This window comes from Haliotis asinina, chromosome 13, assembly GCF_037392515.1.
Source record: "Haliotis asinina isolate JCU_RB_2024 chromosome 13, JCU_Hal_asi_v2, whole genome shotgun sequence".
NCBI classification, from domain to species: domain Eukaryota; kingdom Metazoa; phylum Mollusca; class Gastropoda; order Lepetellida; family Haliotidae; genus Haliotis; species Haliotis asinina.
Window position 1 is genome coordinate 2,290,788 of NC_090292.1, and position 6,608 is coordinate 2,297,395.

The window sequence follows — 6,608 nt, forward strand, 5'->3', positions numbered from 1 at the left end:
GTGCACAAACAAAGTATTAGTCAAGTATGTTACACAGAAGTGCACAAACAAAGTATTAGTCAAGTATGTTACACAGAAGTGCACAAACAAAGTATTAGTCAAGTATGTTACACAGAAGTGCACAAACACAGTATTAGTCAAGTATGTTACACAGAAGTGCACAAACAAAGTATTAGTCAAGCATGTTACACAGAAGTGCACAAACAAAGTATTAGTCAAGTATGTTACACAGAAGTGCACAAACAAAGTATTAGTCAAGTATGTTACACAGAAGTGCACAAACAAAGTATTAGTCAAGCATGTTACACAGAATTGCACAAACAAAGTATTAGTCAAGTATGTTACACAGAAGTGCACAAACAAAGTATTAGTCAAGTATGTTACACAGAAGTGCACAAACAAAGTATTAGTCAAGTATGTTACACAGAAGTGCACAAACAAAGTATTAGTCAAGTATGTTACACAGAAGTGCACAAACAAAGTATTGGTCAAGTATGTTACAAACGAAGTATTAGTCAAGTACGTTACACAGAAGTGCACAAACAAAGTATTAGTCAAGTATGTTACACAGAAGTGCACAAACAAAGTATTAGTCAAGTATGTTACACAGAAGTGCACAAACAAAGTATTAGTCAAGTATGTTACACAGAAGTGCACAAACAAAGTATTAATCAAGTATGTTACACAGAATTGCACAAACAAAGTATTAGTCAAGTATGTTACACAGAAGTGCACAAACAAAGTATTAATCAAGTATGTTACACAGAAGTGCACAAACAAAGTATTAGTCAAGCATGTTACACAGAATTGCACAAACAAAGTATTAGTCAAGTATGTTACACAGAATTGCACAAACAAAGTATTAGTCAAGTATGTTACACAGAAGTGCACAAACAAAGTATTAATCAAGTATGTTACACAGAATTGCACAAACAAAGTATTAGTCAAGTATGTTACACAGAAGTGCACAAACAAAGTATTAATCAAGTATGTTACACAGAAGTGCACAAACAAAGTATTAGTCAAGTATGTTACACAGAAGTGCACAAACAAAGTATTAGTCAAGCATGTTACACAGAAGTGCACAAACAAAGTATTAGTCAAGTACGTTACACAGAAGTGCACAAACAAAGTATTAGTCAAGTATGTTACACAGAAGTGCACAAACAAAGTATTAGTCAAGTATGTTACACAGAACTGCACAAACAAAGTATTAGTCAAGTATGTTACACAGAAGTGCACAAACAAAGTATTAGTCAAGTATGTTACACAGAAGTTCACAAACACAGTATTAGTCAAGTATGTTACACAGAATTGCACAAACAAAGTATTAGTCAAGTATGTTACACAGAAGTGCACAAACAAAGTATTAATCAAGTACGTTACACAGAAGTGCACAAACAAAGTATTAGTCAAGTATGTTACACAGAAGTGCACAAACAAAGTATTAGTCAAGCATGTTACACAGAAGTGCACAAACAAAGTATTAGTCAAGTATGTTACACAGAAGTGCACAAACACAGTATTAGTCAAGCATGTTACACAGAAGTGCACAAACAAAGTATTAGTCAAGTATGTTACACAGAAGTGCACAAACACAGTATTAGTCAAGTATGTTACACAGAAGTGCACAAACAAAGTATTAGTCAAGTATGTTACACAGAAGTGCACAAACAAAGTATTAGTCAAGTATGTTACACAGAAGTGCACAAACAAAGTATTAGTCAAGTATGTTACACAGAAGTGCACAAACAAAGTATTAGTCAAGTATGTTACACAAAAGTGCACAAACAAAGTATTAGTCAAGTACGTTACACAGAAGTGCACAAACAAAGTATTAGTCAAGTATGTTACACAAAAGTGCACAAACAAAGTATTAGTCAAGTACGTTACACAGAAGTGCACAAACAAAGTATTAGTCAAGCATGTTACACAGAAGTGCACAAACAAAGTATTAGTCAAGTATGTTACACAGAAGTGCACAAACAAAGTATTAGTCAAGTATGTTACACAGAAGTGCACAAACAAAGTATTAGTCAAGTATGTTACACAGAAGTGCACAAACAAAGTATTAGTCAAGTATGTTACACAGAAGTGCACAAACAAAGTATTAGTCAAGTATGTTACACAGAAGTGCACAAACAAAGTATTAGTCAAGCATGTTACACAGAAGTGCACAAACAAAGTATTAGTCAAGCATGTTACACAGAAGTGCACAAACAAAGTATTAGTCAAGTATGTTACACAGAAGTGCACAAACAAAGTATTAGTCAAGCATGTTACACAGAAGTGCACAAACAAAGTATTAGTCAAGTATGTTACACAGAAGTGCACAAACAAAGTATTAGTCAAGTATGTTACACAAAAGTGCACAAACAAAGTATTAGTCAAGTATGTTACACAGAAGTGCACAAACAAAGTATTAGTGAAGTATGTTACACAGAAGTGCACAAACAAAGTATTACTCAAGTACGTTACACAGAAGTGCACAAACAAAGTATTAGTCAAGTACGTTACACAGAAGTGCACAAACAAAGTATTAGTCAAGCATGTTACACAGAAGTGCACAAACAAAGTATTAGTCAAGTATGTTACACAGAAGTGCACAAACAAAGTATTAGTCAAGTATGTTACACAGAAGTGCACAAACAAAGTATTGGTCAAGTATGTTACACAGAAGTGCACAAACAAAGTATTAGTCAAGTACGTTACACAGAAGTGCACAAACAAAGTATTAGTCAAGTATGTTACACAGAAGTGCACAAACAAAGTATTAGTCAAGTATGTTACACAGAAGTGCACAAACAAAGTATTAATCAAGTACGTTACACAGAAGTGCACAAACAAAGTATTAGTCAAGTATGTTACACAGAAGTGCACAAACAAAGTATTAGTCAAGCATGTTACACAGAAGTGCACAAACAAAGTATTAGTCAAGTATGTTACACAGAAGTGCACAAACACAGTATTAGTCAAGCATGTTACACAGAAGTGCACAAACAAAGTATTAGTCAAGTATGTTACACAGAAGTGCACAAACACAGTATTAGTCAAGTATGTTACACAGAAGTGCACAAACAAAGTATTAGTCAAGTATGTTACACAGAAGTGCACAAACAAAGTATTAGTCAAGTATGTTACACAAAAGTGCACAAACAAAGTATTAGTCAAGTATGTTACACAGAAGTGCACAAACAAAGTATTAGTCAAGTATGTTACACAGAAGTGCACAAACAAAGTATTAGTCAAGTATGTTACACAAAAGTGCACAAACAAAGTATTAGTCAAGTACGCTACACAGAAGTGCACAAACAAAGTATTAGTCAAGCATGTTACACAGAAGTGCACAAACAAAGTATTAGTCAAGTATGTTACACAAAAGTGCACAAACAAAGTATTAGTCAAGTATGTTACACAGAAGTGCACAAACAAAGTATTAGTCAAGTATGTTACACAGAAGTGCACAAACAAAGTATTAGTCAAGTATGTTACACAGAAGTGCACAAACAAAGTATTAGTCAAGTATGTTACACAGAAGTGCACAAACAAAGTATTAGTCAAGTATGTTACACAGAAGTGCACAAACAAAGTATTAGTCAAGCATGTTACACAGAAGTGCACAAACAAAGTATTAGTCAAGCATGTTACACAGAAGTGCACAAACAAAGTATTAGTCAAGTATGTTACACAGAAGTGCACAAACAAAGTATTAGTCAAGCATGTTACACAGAAGTGCACAAACAAAGTATTAGTCAAGTATGTTACACAGAAGTGCACAAACAAAGTATTAGTCAAGTATGTTACACAAAAGTGCACAAACAAAGTATTAGTCAAGTATGTTACACAGAAGTGCACAAACAAAGTATTAGTCAAGTATGTTACACAGAAGTGCACAAACAAAGTATTACTCAAGTACGTTACACAGAAGTGCACAAACACAGTATTAGTCAAGCATGTTACACAGAAGTGCACAAACAAAGTATTAGTCAAGTATGTTACACAGAAGTGCACAAACACAGTATTAGTCAAGTATGTTACACAGAAGTGCACAAACAAAGTATTAGTCAAGTATGTTACACAGAAGTGCACAAACAAAGTATTAGTCAAGTATGTTACACAAAAGTGCACAAACAAAGTATTAGTCAAGTATGTTACACAGAAGTGCACAAACAAAGTATTAGTCAAGTATGTTACACAGAAGTGCACAAACAAAGTATTAGTCAAGTATGTTACACAAAAGTGCACAAACAAAGTATTAGTCAAGTACGCTACACAGAAGTGCACAAACAAAGTATTAGTCAAGCATGTTACACAGAAGTGCACAAACAAAGTATTAGTCAAGTATGTTACACAAAAGTGCACAAACAAAGTATTAGTCAAGTATGTTACACAGAAGTGCACAAACAAAGTATTAGTCAAGTATGTTACACAGAAGTGCACAAACAAAGTATTAGTCAAGTATGTTACACAGAAGTGCACAAACAAAGTATTAGTCAAGTATGTTACACAGAAGTGCACAAACAAAGTATTAGTCAAGTATGTTACACAGAAGTGCACAAACAAAGTATTAGTCAAGCATGTTACACAGAAGTGCACAAACAAAGTATTAGTCAAGCATGTTACACAGAAGTGCACAAACAAAGTATTAGTCAAGTATGTTACACAGAAGTGCACAAACAAAGTATTAGTCAAGCATGTTACACAGAAGTGCACAAACAAAGTATTAGTCAAGTATGTTACACAGAAGTGCACAAACAAAGTATTAGTCAAGTATGTTACACAAAAGTGCACAAACAAAGTATTAGTCAAGTATGTTACACAGAAGTGCACAAACAAAGTATTAGTCAAGTATGTTACACAGAAGTGCACAAACAAAGTATTACTCAAGTACGTTACACAGAAGTGCACAAACAAAGTATTAGTCAAGTACGTTACACAGAAGTGCACAAACAAAGTATTAGTCAAGCATGTTACACAGAAGTGCACAAACAAAGTATTAGTCAAGTATGTTACACAGAAGTGCACAAACAAAGTATTAGTCAAGTATGTTACACAGAAGTGCACAAACAAAGTATTGGTCAAGTATGTTACACAGAAGTGCACAAACAAAGTATTAGTCAAGTACGTTACACAGAAGTGCACAAACAAAGTATTAGTCAAGTATGTTACACAGAAGTGCACAAACAAAGTATTAGTCAAGTATGTTACACAGAAGTGCACAAACAAAGTATTAGTCAAGTATGTTACACAGAAGTGCACAAACACAGTATTAGTCAAGTATGTTACACAGAAGTGCACAAACAAAGTATTAGTCAAGCATGTTACACAGAAGTGCACAAACAAAGTATTAGTCAAGTATGTTACACAGAAGTGCACAAACAAAGTATTAGTCAAGCATGTTACACAGAATTGCACAAACAAAGTATTAGTCAAGCATGTTACACAGAATTGCACAAACAAAGTATTAGTCAAGTATGTTACACAGAAGTGCACAAACAAAGTATTAGTCTAGTATGTTACACAGAAGTGCACAAACAAAGTATTAGTCAAGTATTTTACACAGAAGTGCACAAACAAAGTATTAGTCAAATATGTTACACAGAAGTGCACAAACAAAGTATTAGTCAAGTATGTTACACAGAAGTGCACAAACAAAGTATTGGTCAAGTATGTTACAAACGAAGTATTAGTCAAGTACGTTACACAGAAGTGCACAAACAAAGTATTAGTCAAGTATGTTACACAGAAGTGCACAAACAAAGTATTAGTCAAGTATGTTACACAGAAGTGCACAAACAAAGTATTAGTCAAGTATGTTACACAGAAGTGCACAAACAAAGTATTAGTCAAGTATGTTACACAGAAGTGCACAAACAAAGTATTGGTCAAGTATGTTACAAACGAAGTATTAGTCAAGTATGTTACACAGAAGTGCACAAACAAAGTATTAGTCAAGTACGTTACACAGAAGTGCACAAACAAAGTATTAGTCAAGCATGTTACACAGAATTGCACAAACAAAGTATTAGTCAAGTATGTTACACAGAAGTGCACAAACAAAGTATTAGTCAAGTATGTTACACAGAAGTGCACAAACAAAGTATTAGTCAAGTACGTTACACAGAAGTGCACAAACAAAGTATTAGTCAAGTATGTTACACAGAAGTGCACAAACAAAGTATTAGTCAAGTATGTTACACAGAAGTGCACAAACAAAGTATTAGTCAAGTATGTTACACAGAAGTGCACAAACAAAGTATTAGTCAAGTATGTTACACAGAAGTGCACAAACAAAGTATTGGTCAAGTATGTTACAAACGAAGTATTAGTCAAGTACGTTACACAGAAGTGCACAAACAAAGTATTAGTCAAGTATGTTACACAGAATTGCACAAACAAAGTATTAGTCAAGTATGTTACACAGAAGTGCACAAACAAAGTATTAGTCAAGTACGTTACACAGAAGTGCACAAACAAAGTATTAGTCAAGTACGTTACACAGAAGAGAATGTTTATATGGAAAACCTTGACATTTGAAGTAGATGATTTTGAAAAAGTAACACTGACGTTGAATACTCAGTATCTCAAAACCGCAGCCAGTTTTGTTT